The sequence below is a fragment of the Heteronotia binoei genome, chromosome 21 (assembly GCF_032191835.1).
Source record: "Heteronotia binoei isolate CCM8104 ecotype False Entrance Well chromosome 21, APGP_CSIRO_Hbin_v1, whole genome shotgun sequence".
Classification (NCBI taxonomy): Eukaryota; Metazoa; Chordata; class Lepidosauria; order Squamata; family Gekkonidae; genus Heteronotia; species Heteronotia binoei.
Window position 1 is genome coordinate 146,662,183 of NC_083243.1, and position 22,218 is coordinate 146,684,400.

A 22,218-nucleotide genomic window follows, 5' to 3' on the forward strand; every position below is an offset into this window, starting at 1 on the left:
CTGTATGCAGTATTGCAAATGAGGTGGCACCATAGATTTATACAGGGGTATTACAATAATGGTCATTTTATTCTCAAATCCCTCTAACATCAGTTTTGCTTTTTTCACTACAGTAATATACTAGGTTGATGCTTTCATTGAGTTACCTACTACAACCTCAAGATATTTTCCCCTCTTAGCCCCAATGTGCATTACCTTATACTTACCAACACTGAACTTCATTTACCACATTGTTGCCCATTCAGTCAATTGCAGGACATGCACTTAATTTGGAATTCTCTAACGACATAGTAATGGATGGAGGAATTTCCTGTACCTAAAATCAGGCTTGGATTTAGAACAGAAACAGCTTTGGTTGCCCTGACTAATGATTTTTGCTGAGACAGTGGGGGACATTAAAATGATGCATGGACCAAAGAAAATGGACTGATAGAATATTTCCCCATAATATGACTTAAGGGCATCAAGTAAAGTTGATGGGTAGCAGATTCAGGAGACATTTATTAATTCAACTACTTATTAACCTGTGGGACTCAACACTACTATCTTACATGGCTTCGAAAGGGAATTAGACAAATGCATGGAGGTTAGAATTCACCATTGGTTGTCAGCTATGACAACTAAATGAAACTTCCATGTCCAGTGACACTAACCTTCTACATACAAGTTCTGGCACTAACAACAGGGAGAGACCTTGACTTCTATGCCTGGTTTGCAGGCGTTCCAAGGACATCTGGTTGTTCACTGGGTGATAGTGGATGCTGAACTAGGCAGACTAAGTCTGACCTAGGAAGGGAGCTGTTACATTCTAATGATCTTCATGTTCATGAATAAAGTTGATTGCAGCATGCCATGACAATTCTGAAACTAAAGTAAAGGTATTGCATAACTTGTTCAAGAGACATAACTGGAAATGTGTTTTCAGGTTTCAAAATTAGTGTGGCAAGAAATTGGAAAAATAACAAGAAATTGTCTGGAAGGACACTGTCTACCATAGAATGACTAAAAAAAAGATTTGGTGTGTTATGTTGCTGCACAAATTGACTATAATTTTGGAATCATGGGAAGGAACAGTGATTGAGACTTTTCTCAAGAATAGGCACTTATTTGTTAGTGACTAGAAACAAAAATATCAACGAAAAATGCATTTATAAAGATTGGGAATGTTTTATTATAAACACATGTAAATGGATGCCATGGGAGTGTTTAATTTGTTTTCATTTATTGTGACATTTCATTTTCAAGCATGCATTTTATAACTACAACTTTCACAATAAAGCATTTAAAACAACTCCATTTATAAGAAAATCTTGTATTTTAGGAGTGATGCGTCCTCCAAATGTTATAGAGGAAAATAAGGACACTGCAGTGTATTTGTAACCAGGAATCATGCACACTCCAGTATTACATATCGCTGAAGGTTCTTTTCTATTTGCAAAAATGCTGTTTTCCTTTATTTTGCAACTGTTCTGCACTGATTTAATAGCAAGAAAGGTGACTGTTCTGATGCTTAAAGAGGTACTAGAAAAACATAATTATCACGTTATATATCATTAGCAGTTCAAAATGAATGTCACTGCAGTAGCATATGAAACAGCAACAAGCATACTACACTGTGTCACTATTCCTGTGCACTAGAGGTAAGTCATATCTTCCCCCATTCAGAGATTTTACTTCTGGAGACACGGCAGTAGGAATTGAACACTGATGAACTAAACCTCTACCATTCATTCTAACCTTAAAGTCTCCCTAAAAAGGTGAAGAGCACTTAAAGTTTCCCTAAAAAGGAAAGAGCACTTATTAGGGCACTTGTGAGAAAATAAGGATTGTTCCTTACAAACAGGGGTCACTTGATCAAGTGGAATATCTAGTGAAAAGTAGCTGAGAAGAGAAAAGCTCTGCATGGCCTTGAACTACTTTTCCCTAGCAAGGAATTAATACAGAAATGGAGCCTTGCCCTTATACCACCCCCAAATTGCACTGAACTAGCCATGCATGTTATGTATCAGTGACATAACAGCTCTCTGACAAAGGGACTGCCCGGCAGATGTCTGAGAGGGCTCCAGCACGTGTGCGTTGGTGGGAGGGGGTGTGTGGAATCAGTTTCTAAATTCCAAACCACAGAACCTAAATATACAGTTCCCCACCTGAGCTGCTGACCATTCAACATGTTCTCACACAAACTGTATGTCATTTACTGTGCCTAATGGCTCTGTAACAAACAGAAGCATCCTGTTTAGTGCTGACAATGCTGAGTATGGCAGTTTATGAAAGATAATCTGGAAAAGATCCTGATTTACACATCTGCGCCTTCTGTACAAAATTGGACTGGGTCAGTCAGCGCAATTGTATCTAGTCTTTGTAATGTGGGTTGCAAACAATCAAATTCTCTAAAACAATTAATCTTCTGTCTCTTCCGCTCTCCCACAAAATACAAAAAAACCCAAACCCAATACACACACAGCTGTTGGCAGCTTACCTGGCCAATGCAATAAGCATATGACAGATACCACGTGCATAATGCCAAGATACTTGGTGCTGGGATTGGATTTTCTCTGCAGTTTATCATTCAAAACATAATAGTATGCGCAGGCAAAGCAGGTTATGATGCACAATCAGTGCATTTAAAGCTGTGGAACAGCACAAAGAACTGCAGGGCAGAAGAGACTGGAGGTTCTTTTAGGCCAAAGATTTCACTGAAACCAGTCCCTCTGTTTAGGCAGACACATGAAGAGAGTCCTCTAAATGTGTAGAACTGGGGACATGAGTTCAGGGGTAAGGAATGTTTTAAGTCTGTTCTTCACACAGTTCCCAGTTAGCTGCAATAATTTTCCAAAGGAAAAAGAAAAGAAGAGAGACATATACTTAACCAGAAATTAACTTTATTACAGTATCCACCATATGTAATAGAAAGAAAGAAAGCAAAATGGTGGTAGTCAAAACAGTGTGACCAAATTATTCATGTGGCAATAGTACAGAGCATATTGGCATAATCCTTGTGTCTGCTAGTACTGCTTTGAACTGATACCCAGTTATAGTTACTTATAACCTAAATTATGTTCCTTCCCTGTGGCTAGTTCACAGAAACTAACCCAGAGTGATGAGGCATGGGGTTGCTCAAGAAGTCACCAAAAGGTACAGTGTAATAAACAGGGAAGGGATTTTTTTAAGGGAATGAGGAAGTCCTTCACTATAGAAGTGAGGATACAATGGGGGAAGGCAAGAGGGATATAAGGCTAATATATCTAGATTGGGGAAGGGAAAAGTTAAGAGATGGTAGAATAACTAGAAAGACATGAAGGATCACATGCAGGAAGCAGAAAAGAAGTAAAGAAACATAATGCTCTGCCTGTCTTGATGAGATCCATTGATTTCAGTGTCAGTAATAATGGAAGGAGGTTCAGGAACAGAATCGACTATGAGAATGGTGGCCTTTGCATGCTATTCATATGTACCTGGATTTGCCTTGATGTAAGTAGGAGAATCATTACTATTGGCTGAAATTGGTGTGGAACTAGGATCTGTGATGGCATTGAGCCAAAATTTTGGGGTCCAGATGACCAAGGTGAAATTTAGGTTGTACTGTGATGGTGCAGCTTTAGGATCAAGGCTCCATTGTTGCAGGGAAGCAGAATCCAAACTGTCAGAAGACAGTTTGTAGTAGGGTGGCATTAGAGAAGGGAACCCAGGTGTTACAATGGAGGGGGTAGATGCGCCCAGTTGTAAATAGTTGAATTAAGTTGGATGGCAGGAACCTGGAGAGCTTTTGGAATCAGCATCACTTTTAAAAAATGGCTGCAATGACCAAAGGTACTTTTCACTAGTTGCATGTATCACATGCACTCCACCTGTGTAGGACAGAGGGAAATCTTGTCACACAGATCTCTGCTTCTACAGCTTCCAAGTTTGCCTTTGTCACAGAGCTGTCCTTAAAAACAGCTTGGATGTGTTCCTTATGTGTTAGGTACCATCAAGTCACTTCCAACTTACAGCAGCCCTATGAATTAATGACCTCCAAAATGTCCTACCATTAATAACCTTGTTCAAGCAAACTGAAGGCCACAGCTTCCTTTATTGACTCAATCCATCTAATGTTGGGTTTCATATTCAATCATCCTCTTTTCCTAGTGCCTACGTCAGCTGCTGGACTCCTTACGGATATTGTGAAGCCTCAACATATTCCACCCCATTCTGTCATGTATGCTGCCAGGCACAGTTCAGGCCACTGGTGCTTCACCAGTAAGGGAGAAAACACATGGCTTTTAGAGCAATATCCTTACAAAAGTGTCCAAATGGGTGAAGAATTATGTTTCCCTTAAGAAACGGGTTTGCAGCTCTTCTGTCTGCTTTAGGAAGGGTAAACATGTTTGTATTTCATCTGGCTTTTTGACTATGAACTGAACTAGAGAAATAGGGCAGGGAACGGGGATCTCTAACTTAGTAACAGTGGCCTTTCGAAGGACCAGTAATGGTGGGAATTTCTGCACCAACAACTGGAATGATTCCCTTTTGACATTTACTCATTTCCTTAGCTCAAGAACATACAAAACAAACAAGGACAGAGCAGGGCTGCATGAGGTTTAACAGTCCAAATAAAAAAGGTTTGGAAACCTGGCTAACTCTTAGCACCAGCAATCAATACATCTGGAAACTCACATAGGCACTTGCACTGCACTGGTTGAATAATAATACTTAACATGTAACAGAATTTCATCACTGAGAGCACTTAACATGTGCAGTCATGCAGTAATCCTTATAGCAGCCTTGTGCAGTAGCCTGGTATTAGTACCCACATATTGCAAATGGTGGCCTGTAGCTTACCTAAATTCACCATGTGAGCTAAGTCTAAGATGGGTTATGTACCAGTGAACCCCTCAGTCACAATTTGTTCTCTTAAGCCACTATGCTACCCCCTGGGATAACCTAGCATTCTCAGAAAACTGGCAGAAGTCAAACTGACAGAGGTCAGCATAACTGGCCTGTCCCAAACTCACACAGTGATTTAAGGTGCCTGGCAGGAAAATAAGGCGCCAAAGCCAAGCAGTATCAGGATGCTGCATGATGGTTAGATGAGGTTTCTTTCTAGCATTAATAGTATGAAAACAAAGCTGTTGACAGTTCTATTAGTGGTGAGGTGATTGGGGCATCATCTCCAGTTACCTGAGATGTGAGGTTAAAGCTTGATTAGTTTCTACAGTACACAAATACATACTGTGTCAGCAGAATAATGTGTCCTATTATAAACAGATTTCATACATTTTTTCTCAACAAGTCTATTATTTAACAAAAAGAATCCTTTCAAATTAGCATTCAGAGTCTGACATAAATCCTAAAGACAATGAAATTTAATTGATGCTGGAGAAGAGTTTGGTGTTTAATATCTTTCATTTTTCTCATTATTTTTGACAATACTACAACTTCATTTGTCATAAAATTGGTTTGGTTTTACACTACTACAGGTATTGAATGGCTTCTCTCTGTAGCACACATTGTAATGTAACTGTAACACACTACAGTGCCTTTGGTAATTTGCCTCATAATATATTTTAACAGATACCTATAATAAAATTGCAGAGGGAATTCATAATTGTAAGATACTGCAAGTGAGTTCTTTTCTCATTTTAACTTTCACAATGAGATTTTCTTTGGTAATGTTCCATTTAATGCATATTTTCCTGCCTCTGGAATAAATAGATTTTACAAGGAATTTTTGGACCGGACATTCAAAAAAGTTCAAGACCCTGGATTTCAGATTTGAGCAGTTATGTGTGAAGATATTTAAAAACAGAGGCTGCTGGAGGATGGTTACTTATGAGAATTAGACAATGTATGATACATACCTAAATTGAGCAGAAGTAGAAATGATTTAATCAGCAAAAATGTGTTCAGCTACAGAAACAGATATTCCAATGCACCTCTTACTACCCAAGACAAAAAAGTTATATATTGCTATTGAATATTGATCTTGGAAGATTTGGACTCAAATGCCTTCTCAGCTGTGAAGCTTAAAAAAAAAAAAAAGTAAAGGTAGTCTCCTGTGCAAGCACCAGTCATTTCCAATTCTGGGGTGACGTTGCTTTCACGTTTTCATGGCAGACCTTTATGGAGTGGTTTGCCATTGCTTTCCCCAGTCATCTACACTTTCCCCCCACCAAGCTGGGTACTCATTTTACCAACCTTGGAAGGATGGAAGGCTAAGTCAACCTGAGGCGGCTACCTGAAACCAGCTTCTGCCGGGATCGAACTCAGGTCATGAGCAGAGAGTTCAGACTGCAGTACTGCAGCTTTACCACTCTGCGCCACGGGGCTCTTTGCTGTGAAGCTTGCCAGATGCCAAAAACTTTAAATTACTGAGCAACTTAAAACAAATATCATGCTAAAAGCTTGCTATAAAAATGGTGTTAAATGATCCTCTTAAATAAAGCTTGGGTAAACAGAAGCACGTGGCACCTTTAAAAAGTACAGCATGTGCCAGGGGAGCCTCAAGACAAAAGGCATTCCACAGGTGAGATGCCACTGCTGAAAAAGTTCTGTCTCTGGTTGCCACATCTGAAGGCAGGGCTTATGAGGCAGAACTTAACTAGTGGGCTTAATGATATGGGAGGAAGTGGCCCTTCAGAAATCCTAGCCTCAAGCTATTTAGGGTCTAAAAAGTCAGAATCAACACTATGATTTGTGCCTGGAAATAAATAGGCAGCCAGTACAGATCTTTCTGCCCCCAAGCGATACAATCCCCATACCCCATCTCTATTGGCACCCTGTCAGCTGCATTTTGAATAAGCTGGATGGTTTTCAAAGGCAGCTTCATGTAGAGCATGTCACAGTAACCTAAACTGGATGTAATCAGAGCATGGGTTATTATGGTCTATCATGCCTTTTGAGTAATGCCCATAAAAAAGCACAACATACTAGGAAACCTGAACCTACAGTCACAGATCAGCATCCAACAGCAACCTGCTCCTTCAGGTGGACTGTAACCCCCTCCAAGCAAGCTGACACCTCAATCCTTGAGCAACTTTGTCACTTATAAACAGCAGTTGTGTCTTGTCCAGTTTCTTCAGTTTCATACCTTTATTGGCATAAAAGCAGTGGTAATTTACAATCAGAAATAGCTACAGAGGCCTGATAAACGATAAAAACAGGGGGATAAAACAATCAAATGCAGTCTTGTCTTGATCGCCAGTATGCAATCCAGAGCCTTCATTTGCCACTAGAGGCAAGGTAATAGTGGGTCCTCCCACTTGCTATAGGGAGCAGGATGTTGAGTATGCCACACATCAGGGAGGAAAGGGGCAACTGAAAGGGCTAAGGACAGAAAACAGGCAGAGGCAGCCTGTCTTGTGTCTGGTCAGTGCTGAGGATAGGCCAGTTTGGAGTTCAGGTTATTAAAATCCTCTGGTTTAAAAAACCTTAATATTCCCTTAACATGCCCATAAGAAAATGCCCATAAGAAAAATATTCCTCACAGTCACCAGACACCATTTCACCATGGAGAGTTCAAGAAATGGGCTTAGGGCAAACACATTCTACAGTTTCTTATAAGCCTTTGTAGCTTTTCTTCTCAGTTTTGCATTCTGTTCAATTTTTGCAGAAGCCTTGCTGAATTCAGCAGCCTGTACACTTCTCCTCTTTACAACAGTACGCTATAATTTGGCACTGTTATTTCACTTGCTTCAGGAATGGCCCAGCAATATGATTAGTGTGGAAGCTGTAGACCAGAATTTAGTCCCACTGGCAGAACTCTGTGGGAAAGCCTTCCTGCCACCTGCTTGTACTGTGCCTGGCTTAGTCTCATCTACATAAACATCCACTACATTAAACAAAAAAGAAAGAAATTAATGGCACAAAAGTAATAAAGCTTATGAAGGACATTTTTTTTACTGTCACTGTAGTCAAAGAAGCAAAATTTGGAAGCTTTTGAAGGAAAACTGCGTCTGAACTTTTGACTAAATGAAAAAGTATTGAAAAGCCCTGAATTTGTGAGCTCCTCTGAGGTAACTTCTCTGCTTTGAGAGAATATTTCACAGGACATTTTATTCTGTAGAAGATGCCAAAATACAAAACTTGGCACTCTAACAAAACAGAAAAATGAAAATACATAATCTTCTTAACTAGGAAGTCTTTGAGCCCAGCATCATATTGTTGCCATAGAATAAAAAGGATTGCATTGCAGTAATTTGGGCAGTTAAGAATTCTGTGCATGCTCAAAATCATGACATTTCAAGGACAATAAAGTTTGCTGGCTGTTAGCCATTGGCTATACAAGGGCGGGGGGGCTGTTTTGTCAGCTGGTGATTCATGCTGCATTATAAAACAAGTTTCCAAACAGACAGCCGCTCTTTTATTTCTGGTATGTTACTCCCAAAAATATGCACATATTATGCTCTGCCTAAACATGCACATAATATGCTCTGCCTAAACATTCTCTACACTAAATCATCTAAACAAACAATATATTCTACCCAGCTTTGAAGACTGAGGCTAGGTAAACCCCTTCTCTATTTTCCCTTTTAAAATTCTTATCCCTTCCTTAAATCCCTCTTCCTCCCAAATTTTCCTCATTCTCTGGTACAAAATTCTCTCTCAGCCAAAGGCTTGACTTTTGCTTTCTTTCTTATCATGCAGCTTTTCAGATGCACAGTGGTGTCCCTGCCAATAGGCAAATTAGGCATTTGCCTACGGTGCTGGGCTGGGGGTGTGTGCCAAATTGGGCCCTCCCCTCTCCCGGCATCATAGGCAAATGCCTGTGCTGACTGCTGCTGCAGCACCCGCATTGCACCACCACCCACACCCTTCTGCCCCCCCCATGGGCTGTGGAGGGCAGAGAGGGTACCTGGTCTCTGCAGCACTAGTGTTCAAGTGCTGCAGAGAGGCTGCATGTGCTCCAGCCAGCTAGCATCACTCCATCTCCCTTCTGGAACCAGAAGGGAGGTGAAGTGATTGGCTGGCATGTGTGTTGCCACTCTGCAGAACTCAGAGAGCTCTGCAAAGGCCAGGTGCCAGTTGGGCACCCTCCCCAAGCTTTGTCCATGGCCCTTCTGAATACAACAGTTTCGCTATTCTCATACTTGAGGACCTCTTCAATTCCTGTGCCCTTATATTTCCTTAAATAAACTTTAAACCTTCCTTTGAAAAAGATCTGATTGTTTTGTGGTTACTGGTAACCTATTAGAGGCACTATGAGCTCACTAGCACATTATCCAGGTCAAATGCCTAATTCACATGTTCTCACTGCCCTGCCCATTAGCAAGTGTGTCAGTTTTCCAAGCTAGCCAGGTTGTGAAATCAGGAAGAGGCTTCCCCCTGACACTGAGCTTAATTCCCCCTCCACACACAGTCGGTTGGGGTTCTGGGTGAGTGTCCACACATGTTCAAGTTTGGATACATGTGAAATGAAGGACATATGGTACATAACCCTGATTTGCAGGAGGATGCACAGTGGATTCTGAATACATAGGCACCATCTGCATAGTTCACACTCTGCAAAACTGGTCTGCACAGATAATGCTTAAGGAACCTAATTATGTATTGTTAATATTCCTGACAGCTGATCTGGGATTGTAATAGTAACAAACCAAACTTAAAAAGAAATGCTTATGGAGCCTATGTCAGTGGCCCCCAACCTTTTTGGCACCAGGGACCGGTTTTGTGGAAAACAATTTTTCCACGGACCAGTGGGGGTGGGGGTGCTAGGGTTTTTGCTGCCCCAGGCTGACCCCACACCCCATCCATGCCTCCATGGGGGTCTTTAAATGAGGAGTGGGTGAAGGTATCTGCCTCACTCTGTGGCCCCAAGGCTGGCAGGGTGGGGGTACCGAATTCAGCCTTCCTCCCACCCCATCCCCTAGGCAAATCCCTGTTTGCCTTCCCAGTCTCCTCTATCCTTCACAATTTTAAGGCCCAGGAAGGGGCGGTGAAGTGCCGTATCCCGAGCTGTTTAAAGGCTGACGCCCCCCTGCCCCCCCCACAACTGATCAGCTAAGCGGTGGGAAAAACCATGCTGAAGGCTGGGCTCCTATGCCCCACTGGCACACTCATGATCAATGCTGGGGGCAGCAGCAGTGAATGACCTGCTGAAAAAGTGGTGCCACCCTTGCCTCCTCCTCACTTCCTTCCCACATCCAGAAGAAAGTGGGAAGGAGGCAAGAGTGGCAGTGCTTTTTCAGCAGGAAAACCACACCGAAGGCTGGGCTCCTATGCCCCTCTGGCGTGCTCACAATCACAGACCGAATACCAAACTCCCTTTATTCAGTTTGTGCCCAACCCTAATGGGCACACTTTGCTGGCTTGTCTGAGGGGGCTGGGTTGCCTCCCAAGCTTTTGTGGGATTACACTGGGGAGCCCCTCTGGAATATCCACCTTTCTCTCCTTCCAAGTCTGTCTTTAGAAAATTGTGGGTGGTCTAGCCAGCCCGACAGATATTTCCCGGGCAGAGAAGAATGCAACTCTAGCTTACTGTAGTCTGGTGGGGCTAGCATGCCTGCCAAGCTGTTGTAGGGTAACCTTGGGGAGCCCCTGTAGGAAGTCTCTTGTAATGTCTGCCTTTCTGTCCTTCAGAACCTGCCTTTGGAGTTTTGAGTGTGGAGTTTACTGTAGTCTGGTGGGGCTGTGAGCATAGGAGGGATGCTTCCCTTGCTTCAAGTGTCTGGCTGGGAAAGGGGTCTGCCCCAATAAAGTATCCCTGTGAGTTTGGTGTCACTGACTTGTTTGTGAGGTGGCGGCTACAAGCATAGGCAGCTTCAAGAGGGGGTTAGAGAAAAATATGGAGCAGAGGTCCATCAGTGGCTATTAGCCACAGTGTGTATATATATGTGTGTGTGTGTGTATGTATATATATATATATATATATATATATATATATATATATATATATATATATATATATATATATATATATATATATATATATATATATACATACATACACACACATACATTTTTTGGGCCACTGTGTGACACAGAGTGTTGGACTGGATGGGCCATTGGCCTGATCCAATATGGCTTCTCTTATGTGAGCTGTTCCACAGACTCTTGTAACATCAGCTGTCTTTGCTAGAGAGAGCACTGGGATGACCTTTTTGGGAGGTCTATAACTGGGTACCCAGAAATGTTATCTGTCCCCAACTTGGAAAGACTGTAGAGGTTCCCTGTGTGTTTGCTGTGTGTAGCTTGCAGAGGGTCCATTCTATATACTTTTAAATCTGTGCCTGGCATGTTCCCCAAAGCACTTTTCTGGTTTGACTTTAGTCCTGTTGTGTTTGCAGTGCCACAATGGCACTGGTTCTGCTGGACTTGCAAAAATGCCCCCCACCTTCAGTTTCTACTGCAGAGATTCTTGGGGACTTTGATTCTGTTGTGCTGAGCTTCTATTGCCCTTGGGTTTTCTTCTTTTCTTGCTGTTTATTTTCCTCCATTGAAAACAATGGAGGATGGGGGCACCTTTTTGGGGGGGACCAGAACTGAGACACAATGGATCCAATACTCACCAAACTTTGAGCACAGGTAGAGAAGAGTCAGCCAGAGACCTGCTGGAAATTTGGTATCTCTAGCTTCCAAAGGATCTGTTCTATATATCCCTGAATCTCCTGAACGTGAACCTGTCATTTCCCCAGAAAGCATTTTCCAGGGGAAACCTTTTTTTTTTTTTTGGGGGGGGGGGGGGGTTAATTAATTAGACTCCATAAATCTAGTCCTTGACAAACTTGGAGGGCAGGTAGAGGAGAGTCAGCCAGAGATCTTCTGTGAGTTTGGTGTTTCTAGCATACTGGGGGATATTTTACCACATCACAAATCTCATGAACTGAACCAGTTTGTCTAGCATTTAAAAATTCATGACTGTCCATGGTTCACAATCCATGCATGATATGAACCACAAACTGAACCACATTTTCCCAGTTCATGCCCATCCCCATTCCTTACTGATTAGCACAGGACACTAGGGCACTCTCTTGTGCATGTGACAATGAAGGTGCATTACATTTTTCTACTTATCAACCTTTTTTTGCATAGCTCTGTGGACTTTAATGACTATGCTTTAGCAAATTAAGAAATATGCTGAAAATATCTTCTGGAAAAGACTGAAAGACATGGGCCCCTATTTTTCATATAGTTGGGCATGTTTATGATATTCCTGGTCATTTTGATATAATTTCTTAGGAATGGCAGATTATCTGAAGGATAATGCATATCCCATAGGTTTGGATTAACAAAACATAATGGAAGACAGGTGCAATGGCACCAGGAAGGTGGAGCGTAGAAAGAAACAAGAGATAGCAGTCAGGGAAAGCAGGTATAGTGGTCTCCAGCTGGGCCAGTTCAAGCCACAGCAAAGCTACAAACTTTCTAACTCCCCCCATTGGAAACAATGGAGAATGGGGCACCTCCTTTAGGGGGCTGTAACTTAGACACCATAAATCCAATACTCATTCCAACCCTAACAAACACAAATTCTCAGTGTGTTCCTGAGCTATTTCGCTCGTTCTTGTCTTCATCTTTCCATCCTAACCTTTCAGAGGAGAGAGTGACCATGGGGTGAATGCTGTTCCTCTTTTTTCCTTTGGCTAAGTACAACCTGGCCTAGAATTCAATGATGCTGGAAGTTAATGGGGTTTTATTCATTTCAACCCCTATGGGGGCCCAATCTGGAACCAGGGCACCTGGTTTTGTTCTTAATTAAATTTCAGAGTGGCGGACTGAATGGCTGAGCCTGGATTAAATAATAGATAGTAAGTATGCTGTTTCACATACAGCATTCTTTTAAGTCAACAAGGTCTCACTGACACAATGGCTAATTGCACTCTCCCTTTTTTACATGCAGACAGTGTTGCCAGTTTTCATGTTTTGTCAGACAATAAGTGAGGTGGCAAAGCAAATAAATACAGGTGAGCAAATTTTGTCCAGAAGAGTTTGGCCTTTCTCAAGCTTGAAGGTTAATAGATTACAAAATGTTTGCAGTAAAAATTGAAGCTTGCCTATTGGGAGGCTTGTTTTGTCTTTCACTACAAGCAGTCAACTGACAGTCATTCCTTCAGTACTCATTTCAAGGAGGCAACCGACTTCATTGACTTGATTTTCCACATAACCCGTCGATCCCTTATGGTTCTTGTTGACTAGGTTTTATAAAAATGAAAGTTATCAGCAGTAAACTTGACCCTGCTGATCCTTGAAATTTATTTATTTATTTGTGGAAGGAGCAGACAGTCAAGGGAAATTAAACTGAAGCAGCTGATGTTGTGTCTAATAATACAGCACCAATAATAATAATAAAAAAAAATCTGAAGGGCAGACTAACAGCATACTTTCAAACCTTGGGAAGATTTCCTGCTTTAATAGGAAAGACTTCATGTTTTCAAAGCAAAGGTAATTTTCCCCACTGTTTAGAGGTCGATGTGATTAAAAGGTAGTTTTAAACATGTTTCCTTGTCTAATGCACAGATATTAAATGATTATTTTTACTATAGAGAAAAAATTGTAAATTAGTGTGTTGATCTATGCAGTGCCAGATTAATCACCATGATAATAAAGCTATAGAGCCATCATATTTTCAAGTCCTCACTTTCCCAGCTGAGCCACAATTTAGCTCAATGAGGGACAAGGACTGCTACTCCTGGTTGGGAAATAACTGGATATTTGGGGGATGGAGCCTGTGGAGGATGGGGTTTGAAGAGGGGAGGGACCTCAGCAGGATATAATGTCATACATTCTGCCCTCCAAAGCAGTCATTTTGCCCAAGAGAACTGATCTCTGTCATCAATTCTGGGAGACTTCCAGGCCTTATCTGGAGAAGAGTAACCCATTTTTTGCCCATTTACTCTATATCAGTCTAATCTACCTCACAAGGTGGTAATGGTGGAAATGCCATCATTACACTTGACTTATGGCAATTCTGCAGGGTTTTCAAGGCAAGAGATGTTCAGAGGTGGTTTACTGTTGCTTACATCTACACCATGACCCTAGACTTCCTTGGTGGCCTCCTGTCCAAATACTAACCAGGGCCAACAATCCTTCACTTCCAAGGTCTGATGAGATCATACAAGCCTGGGCCATCCAGATCAAGGCAAGGTGTTGCTTGCAAAGGGGAAAGAGTAATCCATGTAGGCTGTCCAAAGCCCGTTGGAAGAATATAATAAACAAAGCACTGTATTTTTTAAAGAAAAAAATGGGAGACAGACTCATTTACTTGGACCCTTCCTTCTAGTTACCTTCGGAGCTCCACATATCCTTGATTTGAGACTGATGTGTGAGGAAACCAATCCAAAAATGTGTAATGTAATACCTTTTTCTTAGGACCAGCCATATTGCAAAGCTGTGAATGCAAACTTTAAGGTTCCACAAGATTCTTCATCAGGCTGGATGTTGACTACAAAAGGTGGGAGTGAGGGGGGAAAAGATGTTTCAGGTCATGTTGGCAGGGTCAAAGAGTCTGAAGATTGTAATTTGCTTTCTGGCTGCCACATGTTTAGGGAAAGATAGATTGCACCATGCTCTTCCTGGATCATTTGGCAAGCAGGAAAAGGGAGCTTACTTCTTCCTTTCTTGTAGTGGCCCAGTCAGGATTAGGAAGAAAAAGGGGGCTTTTAAAACCAGCCAGTCACGGCTAATTAGCATGAGGAGGCTATGTAAACTCAAATGTCCTTGAAGCCTATCATATTCATCTTAAACCACACCCCAGCTCCCACCCAGGGCTTACTGCCTTGAGAGAATGGGAAAATTGCAGCATATTCAAATGATACTCAGCACTCATTTAATATGTGTGGACTAGGACTGGCTATTAGAAATATGTGCTTGGGTTTAGAGCTGCTGGAAAAGGAGATCATCCAAATAGTGACAAGTATAGCCTCTGCTGACTAGGCATCCTCAGTGGGGAAGAGGTTGGCCCCATAATTAGGACAGTCTTTGTAGATCAGCAGTTTAGTAAAGTTGTAGCCTTATGTAAAGCCAAGTTTTACATCTCATAGATTTTCATTCCTGGGCGAAAACACCAGACACATCATTTTTTATGTGGTACAATTGAGGCCATGCAGTGGTGCACCCCTGGACCTTTATGAGAGAGCCAATCATATAGACACATCCTCAGAATTTTGGAATGCAACCACATAATCCTTTTCTCCTGCTAACCATGACATAATTCAGCAATGCCCTCTCAAACAATGAATGCACTGAGTCAGAGGTCATGTGGAAGCACATAATTCTACTGCTTTGGTGGAAAAAAAATCACAAATGATATATCATAGCTGTCCCCATGACATAAATGCAAATTATTCAGTATCAATATAGGCACTTACATATTTTATAGTATTTCACAGGAAAACTAGTCAACGAGACAATTCTTATTTATCCCCCATTTATTACTATCCTTATTTATTCCTATCCTTGTCCCATAATTCCCATCATAACCTTTTTGACTCCTTCATTCAGCATAAGAAAAGCTGGTTGGATCCAGCCCATGGAGTTTACCACCAAAAAAGTTAACCTCCCTAATACTTACTGTGTGACCTTGTGTGAAGAATTATGTTTCATTTGTTAATTGCCTATTTATTCTGAATAGCTATAAACTTTCTGGAAATTAATTATATCAGAAGATTCCATTGCGACAAGGGAGACTTCCACAGAAGAATGATTCAATAATGAATTGTACGTCTTTGATCCTATTGCAGATGTGCAAATAGAAGTTGAACCTTTCTCTTCTTGAAAATATTACTTACAAGTCGGGAACTTATGGTGAGGTATCTCATTCCCCCTTTATCCCCTCCTCATGTTATTTTCTCTTTCCTTCCTCCAGGCAGCCCCCATATCATCACTTTTCCCTCTGTCTTCTCTTTCATACCTACTCATCTTTTCTGACCCTCTAATCTTTATTTATTTATTTGATTCATTTATACACTGCCTTTCTCTTAGTGGGGACCAAAGGAACTTATGCCATTCTCCTCTTCTCCCTTTTATCATCAGAAGAACCTTGTGAGGTACGGTAAGTTACCCTGAGAGTGAATGCCACCAATTATGGCAGAGGAATGCCACCAATGCCACCAATTATGGCAGAGGAAGGATTTGATCTTGAGTCTCTCAGATCCTAGTCTGACAGTCTTACCATGTACTGCACTGGCTTTCATGATGCGGTTGCTGCCAGAAAGAAGTTACCAGGTAGTTGCAACTGAGTCTGGGTGAATTGTACAAGTAGTAGTGAGTCAAAAGGCAAATGAAATTTTGAGTTGTATCAACAGAAGTATAGTGTCCAGATCACTTGAAGTGATGGTATCGCTTTACTCTGCTCTGGTAAGACCTCACCTGGAGTATTGTGTTCAGCTTTGGACACTACATTTTAAGAAGGATATAGACAAGCTGGAACGGGTCCAGAGGAGGGTGATGAAGATGGTGAGGGGTCTGGAGACCAAGTCCTATGAGGAAAGGAGCTAGGGATGTTTAGCCTAGAGAGGAGGCGGCTGAGAGGTGATATGATCACCATCTTCAGGTACTTGAAGGGCTGTCATATAGAGGATGGCGTGGAATTGTTTTCTGTGGTCCCAGAAGGTAGGACCACAACCAGTGGGTTGAAATTAAATCAAAAGAGTTTTCAGCTCAACATTAGGAAGAACTTCCTGACTGTTAGAGTGGTTCCTCAGTGGAACAGGCTTCCTCAGGAGGTGGTGGGCTCTCCTTCCTTGGAGGTTTTTAAACAGAGGCTAGATGGCCATCTGACAGCAATAAAGATCCCGTGAATTTAGGGGAAGGTATTTGTGAGTTTCCTGCATTGTGCAGAGGGTTGGATGAGATGACCCTGGAGGTCCCTTCCAACTCTATGATTCTATGATTGGGTGGTTGCTTCCAGGCCTGAGTTGTCCGTTCAGGGCACGAGCAAGCATTACTTCTTCTGATTATTACTATCTGATGTCATTTCTTTATCCTTTGGAGTCTGAGATCTCATTTTCATTTTCTCTCTTTCTTTTTTTGTGCCTCTCCCCTATCCATTTTTTTGCTTTCTTCTTCATCATCATATTCACGCTCACCTTCTTCCTCAGAGTCAATTGACTATCTATTTTCCTCTGCATAGCGGTCTAGGAAATATTGTGCTTTGTATGTTGAATTCAGGTTAAACCTTTTATCTTGGAATGTAAAAAGAACACTTTCCGGTATTTGCCACCTGAATTGGATATCATTTTTGATTAGCCAGGCTGTTAGTTTTTTATATCCACTTCTTCTCTGCCGCATGTTTCAGGGGACTTCTTTTAAGATTTTTATTTTGTTTTCTTTCCAAACTAATTCCACTCCCCTTGTAGCTCTTAAAACAGCTTTGCAGGAGGATTTTGTAAATCTTACGTGAATTTCCCTCGGCAGATTAAACTTTCTGGTATAAGATGAAGCCACTCTTCTAGCCCAGTCAATCTCTTGGTTGATGTCTTTTAACATGGTCTCTACACTCGTTGCTAAGAGCTCATTAATTTTCCTAGGTATATCTTCCCCCTTTTCTTCTGGGATATTTTGGAATCTCAGGATGTAAACTGCTTTATCCATTTCCAATTTAAGTGATCTGTCATCGATCTCTTTACATTTATCTTTCCATTCTTGTAGTGTGGTAGATATGGCTATAATTTTCTCATCAAGTTCTTCCAGTTTGGCTGATAGTTTGCCAGTTTGTTGACTATTAATTAGCAGTTGCTTTTGAAACTCATCTACTTTCTCATTAGTCTTCCTTATTTCTTTTTTCAGCTCCATTTTAATCCCCTCTAATGTACCTTGATTTTGTTTAAAGCTTGGCATCATCATATTCTGTAGTTTTTCAATGGCATCTTGGCTTATTGTTGCAGAAACGGACTTATTTATCCCTGGTGAAGCTCCCTGTATGAGTTTTTAACCTTTGGGTTTAAATTCCCCCCCCCCCAATTCTCTCTCTCCACCTTAACAGTCAAAAACTTACTTGATAATATTTCTGGTTTATATGTTAACAATTCTTTATAGTATGCTTGATATTTTCTTTTTCAGTTCCCTCTTTTCAGTTCCCTCTTATTAATTTCTATAGAGCTTTTATTTAGCTTTGTTTCCTAGTCTGTTCAATACATTGGATAGGGAAGGATTAAAAATAATATCGGTTAACGTTAACAACCTAAATACACCCCAGAAAAGAAAAGAAGTTTTTCTACAACTGAAGAAACTGCAAGTTGATGTAATATGTCTACAAGAAACACATATCATTCAAAAAGATGAAAAACATTTGAACATATGAACATATGAAGCTGCTTATACTGAATCAGACCTTTGGTCCATCAAAGTCAGTATTGTCTTCTCAGACTGGCAGCAGGTCTCAAGCTGAGGTTTTTCACACCTATTTGCTTGGACTATTTTTTGGAGATGCCAGGGATTGAACCTATTTGCCTGGACTATTTTTTGGAGATGCCAGGGATTGAACCTGGGACCTTCTGCTTCCCAAGCAGATGCTCTACCACTGAGCCACCGTCCCTCCCTTATTTACAAAATAAGAAATTGGGAAAGCTATACATGGCATCAGATCAAGTGAAAAAGAGAGGGGTCACAATTTATATAAAGGACCAGATTGAATCTAAATTATTGTATGCAGCAGAGGATGGCAGAGTTCTTTTGATTGAAATTATACATAACGGGGAAAATTATATCTATGCTCCAAAAGAAAAGCAAGAAAAATTTTATAAAGCCATACATGATAAAATCATTGAATTGGACTATCAAGAACATTGCATCATAGGCAATTTTAATGCAGTGTTTGATACTGAACTGGATGAGAAATCTGAAAAAAAGACCAAGAAGAAATGTTGGAATCGACTTCCCAAAACCTTTCTCAAGATGGCTGAAGAATTAAAATTAATGGATGCCTGGAGAATGTGAAACTTCAAATCCCAAGACTTTACTTTCTATTCTGAAGTACATGATTCGTGGTCAAGGATTGACATGTGCTGGATTTCATCTACCCTGTTCCATATCCTTGAAGATGCGATGATATTACCCCAGACTTTGCAGACCATAGTCCAGTACAGATTATTTTGACAAGTTACAGAAATAGACCCCAGTGGACTCTAAACCTACAACTCTTGAAGGAAGAAACATTCCTGAAAGAAGCCAAAGATGAAATCAATATATTTTTTTAAAAGAACATGGAAAAAGGTACTCAGATCCAAATAATCTGTGATGCATTTAAAGCTTTCTTCAGGGGAATCGTAATTCGCTATTCCTCAAGGAGGAAAAGAGACAGAATGGAAGCTTATAAACAGCTAGTAGAAGATTTAGGAATTCAAGACGGAAAATTAAAAGAAAAAAGTAGCAAGGAAACTAAGATCAAGATTCAGAGCCTACAGCACCAGATTAATTTATTGTTAAATGAAGAGCTGAAAAAAATTAAGATGGGCCAAACAAAACTTTGAAAACGCCAACAAAATTAGCAGGTGGCTGGCCTTTAGATTAAAAAAAGAAAGGGAAAAAAGAATGATAAAGACTTTAAGGAATGAGAACCTTGAAGAAGTGCAAAAAGGGATCAAATTGAAGAAATTGTTAAAAGCTTTTACCAAAAATTATATAAGGAACAAGAAATGTCGGAGAAACAGCAAGATGAATATATAGAGATGGCTAAAGTGGAGAAAATTCCCAGAGAGTTAAAAAAAGACTTTAGATGCAATGATAACAATTCAAGAAATTGTGGACACGATAAGAATGCAAAAAAATAATAAAGCTCCTGGACTCAATGGCTTACCGGTGAATTCTTTAAAATTTTTGCATAGGAACTTTTACTTCCATACAAAAAAGTGATAGAAGGCATAGAACATACAGCAAAAGCACCAGACCCATGGAACAATGCCATGATATCTTTGATCCATAAAGAGGGGTCCAACGCAGCGGACATAAAGAATTATAGACCTATATCGCTTCTAAACACTGATTATAAAATCTTTGCTGCCATTTTGGTACAAAGACTCAAGAAGGTTCTTGTAAATGTAATTAAGAAAGATCAAACAAGGTTCCTGCCAAAAAGACAGATGAGGCAAAATGTAAGAAACATTTTAAACATTCTTGAATATTATCGGGAACATCCTGACAAACAAGTTGCTTGTTTCTTTTTAGATGCAGAAAAAGCATCTGACAATGTAAATTGGAACTTTATGCTGAAGTGTCTGGAGGATATCTAATGTGGAAAATATTTTAAACATATGATTCAAGCCATCTATATGAAACAAGTAGCAAAAATAAATATCAACGGAGTGTTGACTTATCCAATACAAATCCAACAAGGTATCAAGAAAGGCTGCCCATTGTCACCATTGTTATTCATTCTATCATTGGAGTACTTGATTGAACCTATATGAGAAGATCGAGAGATAAAAGGAATAAAAATAAAAGGGGAAAATTAAAAGGTACAGCCTTTAGCAGATGACCTCATGTTCATACTAGAAGATCCAAATACTTCAATTGATAAATTTAGGGGGGAATTGATACAATATGGCAAAATAGCTGATTTGAAAATTATTTTAAAAACCCAAGTTTTTGGCTAAGAACATGACAAAAGAACAAATTAAGGAGTTGGAAAGTAAATCGAGCTTCATATATGAAAAAAGTGAACTATTTAGGAATCTATATAACGGCCGGGATAAGGGAGTTGAAAACTGATAACTACAACAAGTTATTAAAAGGATTTAAGTGGATTAGAGAAATGGCAAGATATCCAAATCTCACTATTAAGAAGAATCACAATGATAAAGATGAACGTCCTGCCAAGATTGTTTATGTTTCAAATGATTCCTATAATACTTCCACAAGTATTTTTTCAACAGCTAAATACCATGGTGTCTGAATACATTTGGCAAAACAAGAAACCTAGAATTAAATTGAAGGTACTACAGGATGCTAAACAGAGAGGAGGGTTTGGACTCCCAGATTGGCAGATGTATTACAAAGCCTGCACATTGGTGTGGGCAAAGGACTGGGTTCTGCTGAAGAATAAAAAGATACTGGCTATAGAGGGTGCTGATCTCTCAAGAGGATGGCACTCTTATATCTGGTGCCAGGCTCCCACAAAAAATAGTGTGTTTCTTAGACACAAAATCAGGAAGGCTGTTTACAGAACGTGGCAGTGGATTAAACCACAAATTTACAAGAAGGTGCTGAAGTGGTTATCACCAGTAGAAGCATCGATTCACCCATATCTATTTAAATGGGAAGAAACGCATACCTATCAAACATTATTAGACAATCAAGGGAACCTGAAGCTTGAGGAAAACCTTCAGCTAGATTGGTGGACAAAGATGCAAATTAAATCTAGATATATAAAAGATAAAGATCTAGGTTTTGCAAATAAAAAAAATGAATGAGCTAGATGAAATATTGACTGGTACTGATGAGAAATTGATAAAAAAAATACAACTTACTATTAGGGATGAGAATACAAGATGAAATTATTAAAGAAAGCGTGGTCAAATGGATGCCATATATCGGCCATACTATAGATTGGGAAAAATTATGGAAAATGAATATAAAAATGACTAGATCATTCATCTTTAAAAAGAATATATATAAGATGATGTAGGTGGTATGTTACCCCAGAGAAATTGTCAAAGATTTATTTGAATACCTCAAATAGATGTTAGAAATGTCAGAAGGCAGTTGGGTCATTCTACCATATGTTGTGGCAATGTGAGAAGGCAAAGAGATATTGGATCCAAATTCATAGCTGGCTACAAAAGATACTAAAAATAAGCATAAAACATCTTCCTGAACATCTTACTGAACATATGTCAAACCTCCATTCCTAAATTAAAAGCTAGATTTTTAGTGCCTTCAGCTAAAGCTGCGAGGATTGTATATGCAAGACACTGGAAGACACCACAGATACCCAAGAAAGAAGGTTTTGTTCAAAAGCTGCTTGAAACAGCAGAAATGGACCTCCTTTCAGTAAGATTGAATGAGGGAAATATACGGGTCTGTTGTTGTTTGTATTTTGTGTTGATTTGGTATGTCTTTTTATGTTTCTTTATGTATTCATTGGAAATAAAAAATATTTAAACAGGGCACGGGAAAGCAGACATAGCCTGTGAAGACAAAGCAACTTTGAAATGGGCCCTACCCTTCCTCTTGCCTTTTGTTGACAGAAAGCATAAGGGTTGTGGCTGCCTAGCAACCCCCAAATTGCCACTTAGAGGACTTCCATTTTTAAAAGCCACAGGCACTGTTTCTATCATTTGGAGGCATTTTATATTAGACTGCAGA